An 18,378-nucleotide genomic window follows, 5' to 3' on the forward strand; every position below is an offset into this window, starting at 1 on the left:
AGAGTTGTTTTTTGGGCTCATGCCCAGCCACAAGGATGGTTTTGGCTGCCTGCTGCCTTGCTCTCTGCTTCTCCACCCCACCCCATGGCTAGGATGCAGGGCTGGCACGAAGCTGAGCTTCTCTCCTTAAGCCACACAGCAGCAGCTGCTTCCTTCCCTGCTTCCTGCAAGGCAACAAGGATCTCCCAGTGCATCCCAGCCCCACTCTCCTCTTCCCAGCTTTCATTTCATTCTCCAGCTTGAAGGATCCAGAGGGGTCTTCAAACTCAAAAATCCAGCCCAAAGCTGCTGGCTTCAGCTTAAGGAGCCATGGGGCACCCCTGGCCAGGCAGCCTTCCCCTCAGCTCCCAGCACTTCCACACAGCCTTGGCTCATCCCTGCCACCTGCATCCCTCTGCACTGTGGTCTTCTGTGGCCACCCCACCCCACAGGTGCTGTGGAGGAGGATCTCTGAGCTCAGCCAGGCTTTGGTTGCTGCTGCTCCTCAACCTCCCGTGCCAAAAGCCATCACTGTGATTTCCTAAAGGTCCTGAGTTGAGGTCTCTGGGATGGATTTTGGAAGCCTGTGGAAGTCTGGAGAAGACAACTGAGTGATTTGGTTGGTTGGTTGTTTTTTCACAAGCTGGAGCTGCACAGGTTTGGAGTTGTATCAGGAAAAGAACATCTTTGCATGCAAGGGGTGGAGGGAGAGAAGAACCTCACAGACATTTGTCTCTCCCTCTGAGGAAGGTTCAGATGATTCAATTTCCCTTCCTGGCCTTTGTTTTAACTTTGTCTCTTCTCACCCTGCATAAACCATGAAGCTGATGATGTCTACATGGACAGAGCTCATCTTTTACTCCCTTTCAGATGCATATTTTCCCTGGGGCTCTTCATTCCTCTGCTCTGCTGAACACTCAAAGGAGCAAGGAGCAAGCTTGGCTGGTTGGGAACAAACCCACAAGCGTTAGGGGGAGAGCAGGGGAAGCAATTTGGGGGCAGTTTGGGGGCTGCTGTGTTGTGGCTGCTCCTTGCTGCTGCTCCAATCCCTCCTTTCTGGTGTAGAAATCACTCACAGCAATTCTGGGGAGATGCTGAACAGGGCAAGGAAGCTGCTGGTAGATGTTAAAGCAGCTGAACACAAGACCCTGCTGAGCACTCTGGGGGGGCTGGCAGCCAAGCAGAGCTGATTTTGGTTGTGGGTGCTGCAGCCAAGCAGAGCTGATTTTGGTTGTGGGTGCTGGCAGCCAAGCAGAGCTGATTTTGGTTGTGGGTGCTGGCAGCCAAGCAGAGCTGATTTTGGTTGTGGATGCTGCAGCCAAGCAGAGCTGATTTTGGTTGTGGATGCTGGAAGCCAAGCAGAGCTGATTTTGGTTGTGGGTGCTGGCAGCCAAGCAGAGCTGATTTTGGTTGTGGGTGCTGGAAGCCAAGCAGAGCTGATTTTGGTTGTGGGTGCTGGAAGCCAAGCAGAGCTGATTTTGGTTGTGGGTGCTGGAAGCCAAGCAGAGCTGATTTTGGTTGTGGATGCTGCAGCCAAGCAGAGCTGATTTTGGTTGTGGGTGCTGCAGCCAAGCAGAGCTGATTTTGGTTGTGGGTGCTGGAAGCCAAGCAGAGCTGATTTTGGTTGTGGGTGCTGGAAGCCAAGCAGAGCTGATTTTGGTTGTGGATGCTGCAGCCAAGCAGAGCTGATTTTGGTTGTGGATGCTGCAGCCAAGCAGAGCTGATTTTGGTTGTGGGTGCTGGCAGCCAAGCAGCCACAGGAGACTTTTTTTGGAGCTTTTCAACTCTTCAGCCTCCCAAAGGGACTGGTGGCAGATGGCAGTCAGCAACAAAGGTCCAGCCCCAGGGGTTCCTGGAGCTGAAAATACTCCTCCTTGATTCCAGATGCTCCTACACCACCTCCTTGACTCCACCTTCTCCCACACCACCTCCTTGACTCCACCTCCTTGACTTCACCTTCTCCCAAACCACCTCCTTGACTCCGCCTTCTCCTACACCACGTCCTTGACTCCACCTTCTCCTATACCACCTCCTTGACTCCACCTTCTCCTATACCACCTCCTTGACTCCACCTTCTCCCACACCACCTCCTTGACTCCACCTTCTCCCACACCACCTCCTTGACTCCAGCTTCTCCCACACCACCTCCTTAACTCCATCTCCTCCTACACCACCCTCTTGACTCCATCTCCTCCTACATCACCTCCTTGACTCCAGCAAGCAGCTACCCAAAGGAGCAAAAGGATGGATCCAGGAGCATCCAAAACTGATTGAAACCAAGAGCATCTTCTTCATCTGGACCCCAAATCACTGCCAAGTGCCACCAAGGAGGAGCAACTCTTCCAGTCCCTTCCTCACTCTTCCTGCCCCTTCTTCCTCACTCTTCCAGCCCTTTCCTCACTCTTCCTGCCCCTTCTTCCTCACTCTTCCAGCCCTTTCCTCACTCTTCCTGCCCCTTCTTCCTCATTCTTCCTGCCCCTTCTTCCTCACTCTTCCTGCCCCTTCTTCCTCACCCTTCCTGCCTGCTGGAACAGCTTGAGTTGACAAACTGCCACATGCCTCATGGACAGGCTGGGAGAGGAGAGGTTTTTGTCTGCTTCTTTTTCACCTTAAGGTGCATCCCCACCCTGCTGCCCGCACCCTGGGATTGTGTGGTGTGGAAAAGGGGAATGCCAAAGGACCAGCCCCAGGCAGCAGTGATGGAAGGGATGGGAGATGTTGGACCAGGAAACTTCTCCCCCCCTTCCCTCCCACAGGAGCTGTGCTGCCAATACTCAAGAAGGTACTACAAAAGCAGAGCCAAACTGGGGGGGGGGTGGGGTGGGGGGGTGGGGGGATTAATCCCAGCTGCCCACCCAAATCCCACATCAAAATGAAACCAAATATCCCAAACGGTCTGAGAGAGAGAACTGAAGCAAGCAGAGATCTGCTCCAGACCCTCCCCCTCCACCATGAGAGTCAGTGCCAGGTTGGGAGCCTGCAGAAGGCAGCACTTAGAAAAAAAACAGAGTCCTCAGCACAGCTCAGACAGGGACCTGCTGGAGAGGAGCCAGAGGAGGGCACAGCAATGCTGGCAGGGCTGGAAGGGCTCTGCTGTGAGGCCAGGCTGAGAGAGTTGGGCTTGGTCAGCCTGGAGAAGGCTCCAAGGAGACCTTCTGGTGGCCTTTCAGTGCTCAAAGGGCTGCCAGAAAGCTGGGGACAGAGTTTGGAGCAAGGTCTGTGGGGACAGGACAAGGGGGGATGGTCTGAACCCAGAGACAGATTGAGACTGGAGAGAAGGGAGAAATGTTTGACACTGAGGGTGGGGAGAGCCTTGCCTGCAGCAGGTGCAGCAGGTGCAGCAGATGCAGCAGGTGCAGCAGGTGCAGCATCTTGCCTGCAGCTGGGCACAGGTCCCCAAAACCACTCAGGCAAAGCCCCAGGCAGATGCTGGGAGGAAATTCCCCTCTGGAGCACAGCTCTGCTGGGCAGCAGGGCAGGCTGCTGGGGCTGTGTGTGTGTGGGCAGAGAGCTGCTTGGTGATGGCCTGGGTCAGGAGGGGGTTGCTGCATGTCCTGTCCCCATCCTGGCAGTGAGGATCTGGAGCCCTCAGCACAGACAGGGACCTGCTGGAGAGGAGCCAGAGGAGGGCACAGCAATGCTGGCAGGGCTGGAAGGGCTCTGCTGTGAGGCCAGGCTGAGAGAGTTGGGCTTGGTCAGCCTGGAGAAGGCTCCAAGGAGACCTTCTGGTGGCCTTGCAGTGCTCAAAAGGCTGTCAGAAAGCTGAGGACAGAGTTTGGAGCAGGGCCTGTGGGGACAGGACAAGGGGGGATGGTTTGAACTCAAAGAGGCAGATTGAGACTGGAGAGAAGGGAGAAATGTTTGACACTGAGGGTGCTGAGAGCCTGGCCCAGGCTGCCCAGAGAGGTGAGAGCTGCCCCATCCCTGGCACCACCCCAGGTCAGGTTGTTTGGGGCTGTGAGCAACCTGCTCTGGTTGGGGATGTCCCTGCTGGCTGCAGGGGGGTTGGAGGAGATGACCTTGGAAGGTTCTTTCAACCCAACCCATTCCATGAGCCTATGAAAGAAGAGGGAATGCAAAGCTCTCCATGGCTGCAGCTGTACAGAACCACTTTGCCCTTCTGCCCTCCATGCTTTGTGCCCCAAGGCTGCCCCATGAGATGTGCAGAGAACTGACAACTGCCTCCTGAGGAGCAACACTCAGCCTGAGATCCCAGGGGGCTGCATGCAGGCTTCAACTCCAGCTGACAGCTCACAGCCCTCAGCTGCTGCTTGTGCATCTTGGAGACAAATGGCTCCTGAAATCCCATGGGAGAAGTCAGAGGCACTGGGACAGGCTGCAGAGCTGGGCCCAAGCCAACCTCAGGAAGTTCAACAAAGCCAAGTGAGGAACTTTTGAGGGTGTCAGGAGAGTTACAGGAGTGGGGGGGATGGAGCAAAACTGGAAGTGGGGAGATTCAGATTGGATGTGAGGAAGAAATTCTTCCCCAGGAGGGTGGTGAGAGACTGGCACAGGTTGCCCAGGGAGGTGGTGGAAGCCTCATGCCTGGAGGTTTTTGCAGCCAGGTTGGAGGTGGCTGTGAGCAACCTGCTGTGGTGTGAGGTGACCCTGCCCATGGCAGGGGGGTTGGAACTGGCTGAGCCTTGAGCTCCCTTCCAGCCCTGACAGTTCTTTGATTCTATGATTCTAAGTACAAGGTTCCTGCACCTGGGTCAGGACAATTCCAAGCACAAATCCAGGCTGGATGAGGAGTGGCTGGAGAGGAGAAGGCCTTGGGGGTGTCAGGTGGTGACAAACTGCCCAGGAGCCAGCAATGGTCCCTGGCAGCCCAGAGCCAGCTGAGTGCTGAGCTGCATCCAGAGCAGGGAGAGCAGCAGCACAGGGAGGGGATTCTGCCCTCTGCTCTGCTCTGCTCAGACCCCACCTGCAGCACTACCTCCAGCTCTGGGGCCCCCAGCACAAGAAGGCTCTGGAGCTGCTGGAGAGGGTCCAGAGGAGGCCACCAAGATGAGCAGAGGCTGCAGAACCTCCCCTGTGGGGCCAGGCTGTTCAGCCTGGAGAAGAGAATCACAGAATCACAGAATTAAGCAGGTTGGAAAAGACCTTAGGTATGACCAAGTCCAACCTATCCCCCAGCCCCATCTCATCAACCAACCCATGGCACTGAGTGCCTCCTCCAGGCTTATTGCAAACACTTCCAGGGATGGTGACCCCAGGGAGACCTCAGAGCAGCCTTGCAGTACCTGAAGGGGCTCCAGGGGAGCTGGGGAGGGACTTTGGACAAGGGCTGGGAGTGATAGGGTGAGGGACAATAGATTTGAGCTGGGAGAGGGGAGATTGAGAGTGGAGATGAGGAAGAAATTGTTGAGAGTGAGGCTGGGGAGAGCCTGGACAATGCTCAGCAAAAGCTAAAGGAGCTGTGGGGGACAAGAGGCTGGGGCCAGACTCTGCTCACTGGTGCCCAGGGACAGCACAAGGGGCAAGGGGCACAAAGTGGCACCCAGGAGGTTGCATGTGAAGAGGAGGAGAAAGTTGATTGGTGTGAGGGTGCTGGAGGGCTGGAGCAGGCTGCCCAGAGAGGTTGTGGAGTGTCCTTGTGTGGAGAGCTTCCAACCCCCCCTGGGCATTGTGCTGCTGGGCAAGCTGCTGTGGGTGCCCTGCTGGAGCAGGGGGGTTGGACTGGCTGAGCTCCAGAGCTCCCTTCCCACCCCCAGCACGCTGTGGTTAACACCCAAATATCCTCTACCCCTGTGCTGTGTCCATCTCTGCTGGAAGCTCAATCCCCCTCCTGATGAAATGCAGAGCTCCCAGCAGCCCAGGGCAGGGCCAGAGGGAATCCTGAGAGCAGCTGAGGATGAGAGCTGACTCCTGAGTGTCTCTGCCCTCAAAACCTTCCAGCCCTGACCAAAAGGCTTCTGATTCTTTGCAACATGATACAGCCAGGGCCAGGAGGGGACCAGATGAGCTGTGCCACGCTGCTGGGGGTTGGTGCTTGGAGCTGGCTGGGAAGTTTTGTCTTTTAGTAGCATCTCTGCAAAGGAAGAGAAAAAAACCAAAACCAACCAACCAACCCAAAAAGTCCCAACCCTCCTCCCCCAAAGTGGTCTTTCTTGGCTGGTTTAGCCAAAGGGAGTTGCAGGAATAAATGTTTCTTTTGGTGAGATGGTTCTGCAGCTGCTTAATTAGCTCTAAGTGATTGGGGGTGGGGAGAGGGGGGAGGGGGGAAGCTTGGTGGGGTGGGAGGAGAAGTGGTGGAAAGCCAAAATGAAGTGGAAAGAGAGGTGAAGGGCAGCCAGGGTCTGGGGGGAGGGGGTGGGGAACCTTCAGTGTGGGAGTTGTGCTCTGAGAGGTCAAATGATCACTGAGTCAGCCAGCTGGGGCTGGGGTGGAAGGGACCTTCAAGATCTTTTTGAAGATCTTGCCATGGGCAGGGACACCTCCCACCAGCCCAGTTTGCTCAAGGTCCCATCCAAGCTGGGCACTGCCACAACCCAGGGCTGGCATTTCCATGCTTGGCTGAGTGCCACAAAGAGAGGCAGGAGCAGAGCTGCTGTCTCCTATCCACCCTCAAAGGCCACACAAAGGTTTAGTCTGGAAGGGACCTTCAAGCTCATCCAGCTCCAACCCTCTGCCATGGGCAGGGACACCTCCAACCAGCCGAGCTTGCTCAGGGCCTCATCCAGCCTGGCCCTGAACATCTCTGTGGCATCTGCAGAGCCAGCAGCAGCTGCATGGCAAAGCTTCCCAAAGCCCCGGCTGAAGCCTGGCTCCATGTCCTGCTTTGCAATTCCCAAATCCCTCCAGGTCAGGCACTGGCACTGCACAGTCCTTGCTGTATCCAAGGCCTCATCACCTGCCTGATGGAAGGGAAGGAGAATGGAGCAAGAGGGACATGGAGCTGCTGGAGAGAGTCCAGAAGAGGCTACAAAGATGAGCAGAGGGCTGGAGAAGCTTCCCCTGTAGGGACAGGCTGGGAGAGTTGGGGTTGTTCAGCCTGGAGAAGGCTCCAGGGAGACCTCAGAGAAGCCTTGGGGCTCCAGGAGAGCTGGGGAGGGACTTTGGACAAGGGCTGGGAGTGCCAGGACGAGGGACAATGGCTTTGAGCTGGGAGAGGGGAGACTGAGACTGGAGATGAGGAAGAAATTCCTTGCAGTGAGGGTGGGGAGAGACTGGCACAGGCTGCCCAGGGAGGCTGTGGCTGCCTCCTCCCTGGAGGTGTTCAAGGCTTGGAGCAAGCTGGGCTGGTGGGAGGCGTCCCTGCCCGTGGCAGGGAGTTGGAACTGGATGGATCCGGAAGATCCCTTCTGTGATTCCATGACTGTGAGGAGCACTCAGCCCTGCTCCACCCCCCACAGCACAGCCCCCAGCCCCTGCAGGCAGCTCCTGCCAGCTCTAATTGGCAGGCTTTAATTAGAGGAGCATCAGTGAGGCACAGCTGATTGGCACCACTTGCCAAAAGCTCCCAATTGCCAGCTCAGCTCCTGGCATTTCTTTTCTTTTCCTGCTCCACACCAGTGCCTGCTTCCAGCAGCAGGATCCTGAGGTCTCACCTCAGGGCAGGATGCAGCACATCAGGCCCAGACAGGAGATCATTTTCTCATCATCAAATCATTTGGGTGGGATAAAAATTTCAAGCTCCTCCAATCCAACCCCCCTGCAGCCAGCAGGGACATCCCCAACCAGAGCAGGCTGCTCACAGCCCCAAACAGCCTCACCTGGGGTGGTGCCAGGGATGGGGCAGCTCTCACCTCTCTGGGTAGCCTGGCACAGGCTCTCCCCACCCTCAGTGCCAAACATTTCTCCCTTCTCTCCAGTCTCAATCTGCCTCTTTGAATTCAAACCATCCTCCCTTGTCCTGTCCCCACAGGTCCTGCTCAGAAATCTGTCCCCAGCTTTCTGACAGCCTTTTGAGCACTGCAAGACCACCAGAAGGTCTCCCTGGAGCCTTCTGCAGGCTGCACAACCCCAACGCTCTCAGCCTGGCCTCACAGCAGAGCCCTTCCAGCCCTGCCAGCATTGCTGTGCCCTCCTCTGGCTCCTCTCCAGCAGGTCCCTGTCTGTGCTGAGGGCTCCAGAGCTGCCCCAGCACTGCAGGGGGGGTGGGTTGCAATCCTGGGCAAGCTGTGGGGCACCCTGCAGGAGCAGGGGGGCTGCACTGGCTGATTTCTGGGGGTCTTTTCCAACCCCTACCAGGCTGGGATTCTGGGCCACTCATTGCATGCCAGAGGCAAACACTTCCAGAGAGTGAATTGTGGCTTTTTATAGCTGCTCTCAAGCAGCATGGCAGATTCTGCAGCTTTGCCTGAACCTTTCCATCTGCTGAGCTGCCCTGGCAAAGCCACAAGTTCAGCTTCAGGACCACTGAGGGACTCCACAGCACCCTGCAGAAATGTTTGCTGCATGCACAGGTCAGAAACACCCCCAAGGAAATGAGACCTAAAGAGAGTTGATTGCTCCCAGGGTGCCAGAAGGGCTTTGCAGAGCACCAAATGGGCTTTGGGGTGGAAGGGACCTTCAAGATCCATCCAGTTCCAACCCCCTGCCATGGGCAGGGACACCTCTCCCACCAGCCTAGGCTGCTCAGGGCCTCATCCAGCCTGGCCTTGAACACCTCCAGGGAGGGGGCAGCCACAGCCTCCCTGGGCAGCCCACAGAAGTTCTGGAGACTCCAAGGCTGGAAGTGTTCAAGGCCAGGTTGGATGGGAAAAGAGAATCACAGAATTAAGCAGGTTGGAAGAGCCCTTTGGGATGACCAAGTCCAACCTATCCCCCAGCCCCATCTCATCAACCAGCCCATGGCACTGAGTGCCTCCTCCTGGCTTATTGCAAACACTTCCAGGGATGCTGACTCCACCACCTCCCTGGGCAGCCAAACCAGAGACTGAAGGCTCCAGAGAGACCTCAGAGCAGCCTTGCAGTACCTGAAGGAGCTCCAGGAGAGCTGGGGAGGGACTTTGGACAAGGGCTGGGAGTGCCAGGAAGAGGGACAATGGCTTTGAGCTGGGAGAGGAGAGGCTGAGACTGGAGATGAGGAAGAAATTGTTGGCAGTGAGGCTGGGGAGAGCCTGGCACAGGCTGCCCAGGGAGGCTGTGGAGACTCCAAGCCTGGAGGTGTTCAAGGCCAGGCTGGATGAGGCCTGGAGCAAGCTGGGCTGGTGGGAGGTGTCCCTGCCCATGGCAGGGGCTTGGATCTGGATGGGATGTTTGGGATGGAAAGGGTTGAGGATGGCTCAGGGCACACAAGGTGCTGCCACCCACAGCTCCCTGCAGCACTGAAGCTCATCCAGTTCCAACCCCCCTGCCATGGGCTGGGACACCTCCCACCAGCCCAGATGATCTTGAAGGTCCCACCCAACCCACCCTATCCTGGAACAACCCCAACAGCTCCAAGAGCTGCTTCCCAGCCTTGATTTCTCCTTTCCCTCCCTCCCCCTTGCAGGTCCATGGCCATCACCCACCCACTGCAGCCTCACCCATGGCAGGGGGTTGGAACTGGCTGAGTTTGAAGGTCCCTTCCAACCCACACTTCTCTATGAACCTGCTTGCTTGAGAATCTGCCATCTCTTCAGCCTTCCCTGAGTGGTTAGCCCAGCAATTACTGCTAATTAAGGAGGTAAATCACCCTAGCAGCAGCTAATGAAAGCTTTGAGGACCCACAATGGTGATCCCAGCACCAAGCAGCTCAGGCTGCAAGCCAGAAATGAGGATTCACCACGGACCTCTGGTGCCAAAGCAACCACACCAGAAGGACCTTCCCCGCCCAGGAACAAGATGCAAGCATCAGAGAAGCTCCTCAGGAGCAAGGAGAGGGTGAGGGAGAGGATTGCTGCTCCAGGATGTCCTCAGGAGGTCTGTAATGAGCTTGATTAAAAGGCATTAATTGGAGCAATCTGAAGGGGGAGGAAATGTGTTGCTGGGTCCAGGAAATCCAAGTGGGACCTCACAGAGGATCCTGGAAGATCTGGGAGTGCTGGTGGGCAGCAAGTTCTGCATGGCACAGCAATGTGCCCTAGGGGCCAGGAAGGCCAAGGGGGTCCTGGGGGGCATTCAGCAGAGCCAGGGAGGTTCTCCTCCCCCTCTGGTCTGCCCTGCTGAGGCCACAGCTGGAATACTGCATCCAGCTCTGGGCTCCCCAGTTCAGGAGGGACAGGGATCTGCTGGAGAGAGTCCAAGGGAGGGCTCCAAGGATGCTGAAGGGCCTGGAGCAGTGCCCTGGGAGGAGAGGCTGAGAGCCCTGGGGGTGGTTGGTGTGGAGAGGAGGAGGCTGAGAGGGATCTGCTCAATGTCTCTCAAGAGCTGAGGGCTGGGGGGCAGGAGGCAGGGGCCAGGCTCTGCTCACTTGCACCCTGGGCTAGGCCAAGGGGCACTGGATGGAAACTGCAGCACAGGAGGTTGCAGCTCAGCAGGAGGAGGAACTTCTGCACTGGGAGGCTCCCAGAGGCCTGGAGCAGGCTGCCCAGAGAGGTTGTGGAGTCTCCTTGTCTGGAGCCTTTGCAGCCCTGTCTGGATGTGTTCCTGTGTGCCCTGTGCTGGATTCTGTGGTCCTGCTCTGGCAGGGGCTTGGACTGGAAGCTCTCCAGAGGTCCCTTCCATCCCCTGACATCCTGTGTGATCCTCTGTGACAACCAGTCTGAGCCATCTAAAAAAGAGTTAATCCCATAGCCAGGGTTCTGCTGAACGGCAACAGCAGGAAATGCAGGAGTCAAGGCTGGCAGCTGGTGAGGTCTGCTCAGGAAAAGCCAAGGGGCTGCTGCTCAGCATCCTGCAGAAGCTTTGGCACCACAGAATTCACCGTGACCTTCCCTGGAGCCTTTCCAGCCCCATCTGGATGTGTTCCTGTGTGACCTGTGCTGGATTCTCTGCTCCTGCTCTGGCAGGGGGTTGGTCTTGACGATCTCCAGAGGGCCCTTCCATCCCCTAATATCCTCTGATGTCCCAGGGTGGAGATGACAACTGGGAGAAGCTCCTTGTGTCTCTCTGCTCACTCCTGTGCCACACTGCTCCTGCTTTCCCCCCTCCCTTTTCCTATAATCAAGTTCCAATCAGACAATTGGAAGCCTCCCTACCAAAAAAAAAAAAAAAATGTTCTGGTTCAGAAGATATTTTAGATTAGGATCATGGAATGGTTTTGGATGGGAAAGCCCTTCAAGGTCATCCAGTCCAAGCATTCTGTGCCTCTGCCAAGGCTGGGGCTGAGCCATGGCCCTCAGCACCACAGCTCTGCAGCTTTGAAACACCTCCAGGGATGGAGACTCCACCACCTCCCTGGGCAGCCTAGGGCAGGCTTTGAGAACCCTTTCAGTGCAGAGGTTTCTTCTAATGTCCAACCTAAGCCTGCCCTGTGCCAACCTGAGGCCATTGCCTCTTGTCCTGTCCCTTGCTCCTTGGCACAAGAGCCCAACCCCCACCTGGCTCCAGCCTCCTTCCAGGGAGCTGGAGAGAGCCAGAAGGTCTCCCCTCAGCCTCCTTCTCCCCAGCTCCCTCAGCTGCTCCTCCCCAGCCCTCTTCTCCAGACCCTTCCCCACCTTTCTTGCCCTTCCCTTGCCCTGCTCCAGCCCTCAAGGTCCTGCTTGGAGCCAGGAGCCCAACCCTGCCCCCAGCACTCAAGCTGTGGCCTCCCCAGTGCCCAGCCCAGGGGCACAATCCCTGCCCTGCTCTGCTGCCACACCACTGCTGCTCCAGGCCAGGCTGCTGCTGCCCTTCTTGCCCACCTGGGCACCCCCTGGCTCCTCTCCAGCTGCTGCCACCCAGCACCCCCAGGGCCTTTCCCAGCAGGCACTTTCCAGCCTGGAGCCTTCCTGGGGTTGCTGTGCCCCAAGGGCAGGACCCAGCCCTTGGTCTTGTTGAACCTCATCCCCTTGGCCTTGGCACATCCACCCAGCCTGGCAGCTCCCTCTGCAGAGCCTCCAGCCCTCCAGCACTGCTGCTACCCAGCTTGGTGTCATCTACAAAGTGGCTGAGGGAGCCTTGGTCTCCTCATGCAGACCATCAATGAAGAGATGAAAGAGAACACAAATAAGACATGAAGAGGGAATTCTTCCCCAGGAGGGTGAGGAGACACTGGAACAGGTTTCCCACAAAAATTCTGGAGGCTCCAAGCCTGGAAGTGTTCAAGGCCAGGTTGGATGGGACCTTGAGGAAGCTGGGCTGGTGGGAGGTGTCCCTGCCCATGGCAGGGGCTTGGAACTGAATGGTCTTGAAGGTCTTTTCCATCCCAAAACATTTGAAGATGCTAAGAGTGAGGTGTCAAGAAGAAATCTGAGCCCTTCCTGGTGCCACAGCAGTTCTGAAGAGCAGCTGCCAGGCTGGGAAGGTCATTACCATGCAGAGCACCTCCATCACCATTCTCCCTGTGGTTGCAAAGCAGATTGAGCTGTCCAGGTTGATTAAAAAGGTTTCAGGGAAGTAATCAGAGCAATTTGCCAGGGAGGTGAAAGGAGGAGGAGGAGGAGGAGGAGGGAAGAGCAGGGTGGTTCTGAAGCTCTCTGCAGTCATCACAGCAGCAGACAATAATCTCTGCACTGAAGGATGATCATCAGAAGATGTTCACCCTCCAGAAGCTGCTCTGATGCATGGCACAATCAACTCAGGAATTTGCATTTAAATGGAGGAATTGAGGAACCCAGAAGCCAAAGAGGAGTGGAGCTGCCTTCCAAGGAGGCTTCTGGTGTCTCACAACCTTCACAGAGGGACATAAAAACTCTCTGTGGCTTCAAACCACCAGCCCCAAGCCTGTCCTGCAGTTGGGACTGGGGTTGGACTTGGATCTTGAAGATCACTTCCAACCCAAACCATTGCCCAGGGTGGAGGAGGACCTCATTGCTCCCTACAGCTGCCTGAGAGGAGGTTGGGGTGAGGTTGGGGTTGGTTCTCCCTGGGATCAGGTGATAGGAGAGGAAATGGCCTGAAATGGTGCCAGGGGAGGGTTGAGGTTGGAGAGGAGGAAAAAATTCTTTGCTGCAAGAGTGGTCAGGGACTGGCACAGGCTGCCCAGGGAGGTGGTGGAGTCCCCATGCCTGGAAGGGTTCCAGAACCCTGTAGCCATGGTGGGGTTGGGTTGATGTTGGACTGGATGAGCTCAGAGAGCTTCTCCAACCCAACCATTCTGTGATCCATACTTGGACCACCCCACAGCAAGAACTCTCTTGAGGAGATCCCCATGAGGGATGGGTTTGGGTTGAGGGTTTTGCCCTGCAGCATCACAACCTGTGGGGACAGGCTGAGGGAGCTGGGGATGTGCAGCCTGGAAAAGAGAAGGCTCCAGGGAGACTTCCTGATGGCCTCGGGTGAAATCCTCAGGGAGGATTCTGTTGACAGACTTTGAGACATCATCTCAAAGCAGAGCTGCTGTGGAGGAGGAGGTCACCTCCATCCCTGCATGCTCCATCCCCTGAGCATGCCAAGTGACACAGAAGGTCCTGGAGATATGCCCAGGGTGCCTCTGCCACCAGCTTTGTAGCCTGGTGTGGGTGGTGCCTGCTGCTGCCATTGGGGTGATGAGCACCAGGGTGGTCATAGAATGCCAGGATGGCTCAGGTTGGAAGGGATCTCAGAGCTCATCTCCTCCAACCTCCCCACCATGCCCAGGGACACCTCTCAGCCAGACTCAGCTGCTCAGGGCCTCATCCAGCCTGGCTCTGAGCACCCCCAGGCAGGAGGCAGCCACAGCCTCCCTGGGCAGCCTGTGCCAGATTCTCACCACCCTCACACTCAACAACTTCTTCCTCAGCTCCACTCTAACCCTGCTCTGCCTCAGCTTCAAACCATTCCCCCTTGGCCTGGCTCTGGACACCCTCAGCAAAAGTCTCTCTGCAGCCTTCCTGCAGGATCCCTTCAGGGCCTGGCAGGCAGCTCTGAGGTCCCCCTGGAGCCTTCTCCTCTCCAGGCTGCACACCCCCAGCTCCCTCAGCCTGTGCTCACAGCAGAGCTGCTCCAGCCCTTGGAGCATCTTTGTGACCTCCTCTGGCCTCTCTCCAGCAGCTCTGTGTCCTTCTCCTGCTGGGGACAGCAGAGCTGGGGGTGGGGGTCTCAGCAGAGCAGGCCCTCTGCTCTGGCCTCAGAGCAGAGCTGCTCCAGCCCTTGGCATCCTGCTGCAGTTGGGGATGTCCCTGCTGACTGCAGAGGAACTCAACAGGATGACCTTCAGGGGTCCCTTCCAACTTGATGCTTTATGATTCCATGACTCAGAACCTCCCTGGTTTCCCCTGGGAATGTGGGGAATCCCTGAGCTTGCCCTCGTGGATTCAGCTCCTGCCCCCACCCCACTCCCACCCTCCTCTCCGAGGCAGAGGGAGCTGCAGGAGCCAGGCTCTGCTCCAAACCCATCCCCAACAAACACCAACCTGGTTTGAAACGATTTCAGCCTGCTGAGAACACCACATTCCAGCATAAATCCAAGTGAATTAACAAGGCCCAGAGGCACTCAGCCCACCCAAGCCTTCCTGCAGCAGCTTCCTTGCAGTCAGCAACCACTGCTGCTGCAGTTCCAACTTGCAGGCTGGCACCAGGACCAGCCTGGGCACTTCTTTCTTCACTAGGAAGGGAAAGGTGCCAAGAACAACCTCAAGACACTGTGTGGGCACAGCCAGACTGGAGCTGGGGAGAGGGAAAGCTTCATCTTGCTCACAGCTCCAGAGGGTTTACAGCTCAGCACATTACCCAGCCCACAATCTCCTCTGGATTGCTCTGTTGGGACCCTGAGGACTTTTCCTCAGCTGGAGCTGTGAGCAGGCTGCCAGTGATTGACAGAGCACTGCTCTGGAGGGATGGTTTTGGTGGTTGGTTTTGTGGCCATCCCCAGGGCTGTGAAATCCTGGATTGTATAGCATGAGGGAAAGGTCCTGCAGCTGGGTTGGGCCAACCCCAGGCTGGGTGCAGAGTGGGTTGAGAGCAGCCCTGAAGAAAGAGCCTTGGGGTTGCTGGGTGCTGAGCAGCTCCCCAGGAGCCAGCAGTGCCCTCCTGCAGCCCAAAGGCAGCTGTGAGCTGGGCTGCAGCCAGAGGAGTGTGGGCAGAGGGCAGGAGAGGGGATTCTGCCCCTGGGCTCTGCTCTGCTCAGACCTCACCTCCAATCCTGCCTCCAGCTCTGCTGTCCCCAGCAGGAGAAGGACACAGAGCTGTGGAGTGAGGCCAGAGGAGGCCACAAAGATGCTCCAAGGGCTGGAGCAGCTCTGCTGTGAACACAGGCTGAGGGAGCTGGGGGTGTGCAGCCTGGAGAGGAGAAGGCTCCAGGGGCACCTCAGAGCTGCCTGCCAGGACCTGAAGGGATCCTGCAGGAAGGCTGCAGAGAGACTTTTGCTGAGGGTGTCCAGAGCCAGGCCAAGGGGAATGGTTTGAAGCTGAGGCAGAGCAGGGTTAGAGTGGAGCTGAGGAAGAAGTTGTTGAGTGTGAGGGTGGTGAGAGTCTGGCACAGGCTGCCCAGAGAGGCTGTGGCTGCCTCCTGCCTGGGGGTGCTCAGGGCCAGGCTGGATGAGGCCTTGAGCAGCTGAGTCTGGCTCAGAGGTGTCCCTGGGCATGGTGGGGAGGTTGGAGGAGATGAGCTCTGAGATCCCTTCCAACCTGAGCCATTCTGGGATTCTAAGTGCTTCACCTGCTGATGAAAGCAACAGAGCACAGGAGGTTGGATCACCTCTGCTCATCACCAAGGAGCCAGGCACTCATGAAGGGAGGTCAGGTGTGGCCATCCTGAGCTCTGATATCCCATGGGATGCTTCTCACATTCCTGCAGCCTCCTTGTTTCTGAGGGTGCAAAGAAATCCAAGCTGGGTGCTGCAGCCTTGGCAGCTGCGATGCTGAGCCCAGGGCTGCTCAGGAATGTTCTTTCCTTACCAGACCTCACAGAAATCAAACCATTTACTCCTTTCTGAGGTCTCAACCTCTTCCTCCTGCCCTGAGGTAGAAGTATGACCAGAAGCAGCTCTGCAGAAACAAGCAGCAAGGCTGAGAGCAGCCAGACAAAGAGGCAGACCCCCAGGGTGTCTGTCTGCACTGAAAAGCAAGTCCAAGGCTCTTCTTTAGTGGCTGTCAGCAGCCCAGCTATTAAATCACCATTTTTTATCGGTATTCAATCTCCCATTTTTTTTTATTGCCATGAGCTCATTGTTTGCAGCAGGATTAGCACCAGAGGCTTCAAAGAAACACTCCAGTGTGTGGAAAATACCAAATCATCTTTAATCTAAAGGTTATTCATGGAGGGGTGGCACCAGTTCCACAAGAGGAGACCCCCACCGCTGCTGTGTGGCACCACAGCAGGAAGGTCCTCAGGTGCTTGGGGCGGGATGTGGGTGCAGTCCTGAACCCCACAGACACCAAACCTCCAGCAGCTCCAGCAGCACTCAGCCAAAGGGGGATGCTGGTGGAGAGGCAGAGGAGCCAGGAAGCCCAGAAGGCTGCAAGTTCAACCCTCTCCAGCTCTTATTTTTAGCCCTGCAGCTGAGGAAGCTCCCTGTTGCCATGCTACTGCTGTTGTGGGTCCAAAGGCATCAGCACATCCCACCCCTGGGACCTGCTGAGCAGCTCAGGCAGACGTGGCCAGCAAAGGTTTCAAGCCCATAAGGACAGCTGCAGCACCACACAAGACCACTTCCCCCCCTTCCCTACTCCTCTCTTCAACTTCCCACCCCCACTTGTCTGCAGTCAGAGGTCACAGAATGCTTTGGGGGTGGAAGGGACCCTCAAAGGACATCTTGCCCAACCCTCATCCTGCTGCCCACAAACCCTAGCAGGGTGCAGGCAGGTGGAAAAGTACCAGAAGCACAGCAGCAGCTGCTGGTGGTGGTGGGTGGACAGCCAGGCTCCCCTCCTGACATTCCTCCAAGCTCTCAAAGCCTGCCTGAGCCTCAGGCATTCCCCTCGAAGAGCAGAATCCCAGCACACGGAGGCTGTCAGGAACACATCCTGCAGCAAACAGCTACAGGCAGCTCCGTGCTCCACATCAAAGTTGGTCCCAAAGTCCTGCCAGTGATTTATTGTTGTTGGGGAGAGAGAGGGAGGGAGGGAGGGAGGGAAAGCTTCTGGGAAGGGGGGGAGCAGCCATTTGTAAACATTCCTGTCACTGAATGATCCATTCCCTTAATTTCCAAGTGAAATACAAGAGTGGGAATATTCCTCATCTCCATCAGCATCACCAAAGGCTGAGAATAATCAAACACTTCACACATTGCTGCTGCTGCTGCTCCTGCCACAGCAGAATTGATTTGGACATTAAACTCCCTCCCAAGTCCCTTCACAGCCCCTTTCCCTTTCTGGTGCAGAGCTGCAGATATTGATTTGTTTACAGAGGCCACTGAAAGCTCCAGCAGGAAGCTCCCTGGAAGAGATCTCAAAGCACAGCCTGGGGGTTGAGGCCACCTCCAAGTTTAGTTTGGCCCAAGTGGAGCAGCAGAATGGCAGGGAGCAGATCCCTTTGCTCAGAGTTATTTGGGGGCAAAAATGATCTACAGAGCGGTTGTGCCTCCAAAAAAAAAAATCTTCTGTGGCTTCCAGAAGTGCTGTGGGCCATGAGCAGTGCTTAGGAGCAGACATCAGTCACCCCAGGTGGGTTCTGTAGCCGGTTTTGGGGGGGCTGGAGGCAGAGCAGGAGGGAGCCGACGGCAGCGATCCCTTTGGCCGCTCCGTGAACTCCCTGCAGGAATGTGGCCGAGGCCAAACCGCATCTTTGTCTCCTGCCCCATCCAGTGGCTCAGGCTGGAAGAGCAGGCAAGAAATCTGAAGATCAAACCGCAGCAACCTGGACGTGGAAGTCCAGAGGAGGCCACCGAGGTGAGCAGAGGGCTGGAGAGCCTCCCCTGTGGGGATGGACTCAAAGCTGGGGCTGTTCAGCCTGGAGAAGGCACCACGGAGAACTCAGAGCAGCCCTTCCAGTACAGGTTCCTGCACCTGGGTCAGGACAATTCCAAGCACAAATCCAGGCTGGGTGAGGAGTGGCTGGAGAGGAAAAGACCTTGGGGGTGTCAGGTGGTGACAAACTGCCCAGGAGCCAGCAATGGTCCCTGGCAGCCCAGAGCCAGCTGAGTGCTGAGCTGCATCCAGAGCAGGGAGAGCAGCAGCACAGGGAGGGGATTCTGCCCTCTGCTCTACTCTGCTCAGACCCCACCTGCAGCACTGCCTCCAGCTCTGGGCCCCCAGCACAAGAAGGCTCTGGAGCTCCTGGAGAGGGTCCAGAGGAGGCCACCAAGATGAGCAGAGGCTGCGGAACCTCCCCTGTGGGGACAGGTTGGGAGAGTTGGAGTTGTTCAGGCTGGAAAGGAGAAGGTCCTAGGGAGACCTGAGAGCAGCCTTGCAGTACCTGAAGGGGACTATAAGAAAGCTGGGGAGGGACTTTGGACAAGGACTGGGAGTGCCAGGATGAGGGACAATGGCTTTGAGCTGGGAGAGGAGAGATTGAAACTGGAGATGAGGAAG

This window comes from Indicator indicator, chromosome 38 (genome assembly GCF_027791375.1).
Source record: "Indicator indicator isolate 239-I01 chromosome 38, UM_Iind_1.1, whole genome shotgun sequence".
NCBI lineage: Eukaryota > Metazoa > Chordata > Aves > Piciformes > Indicatoridae > Indicator > Indicator indicator.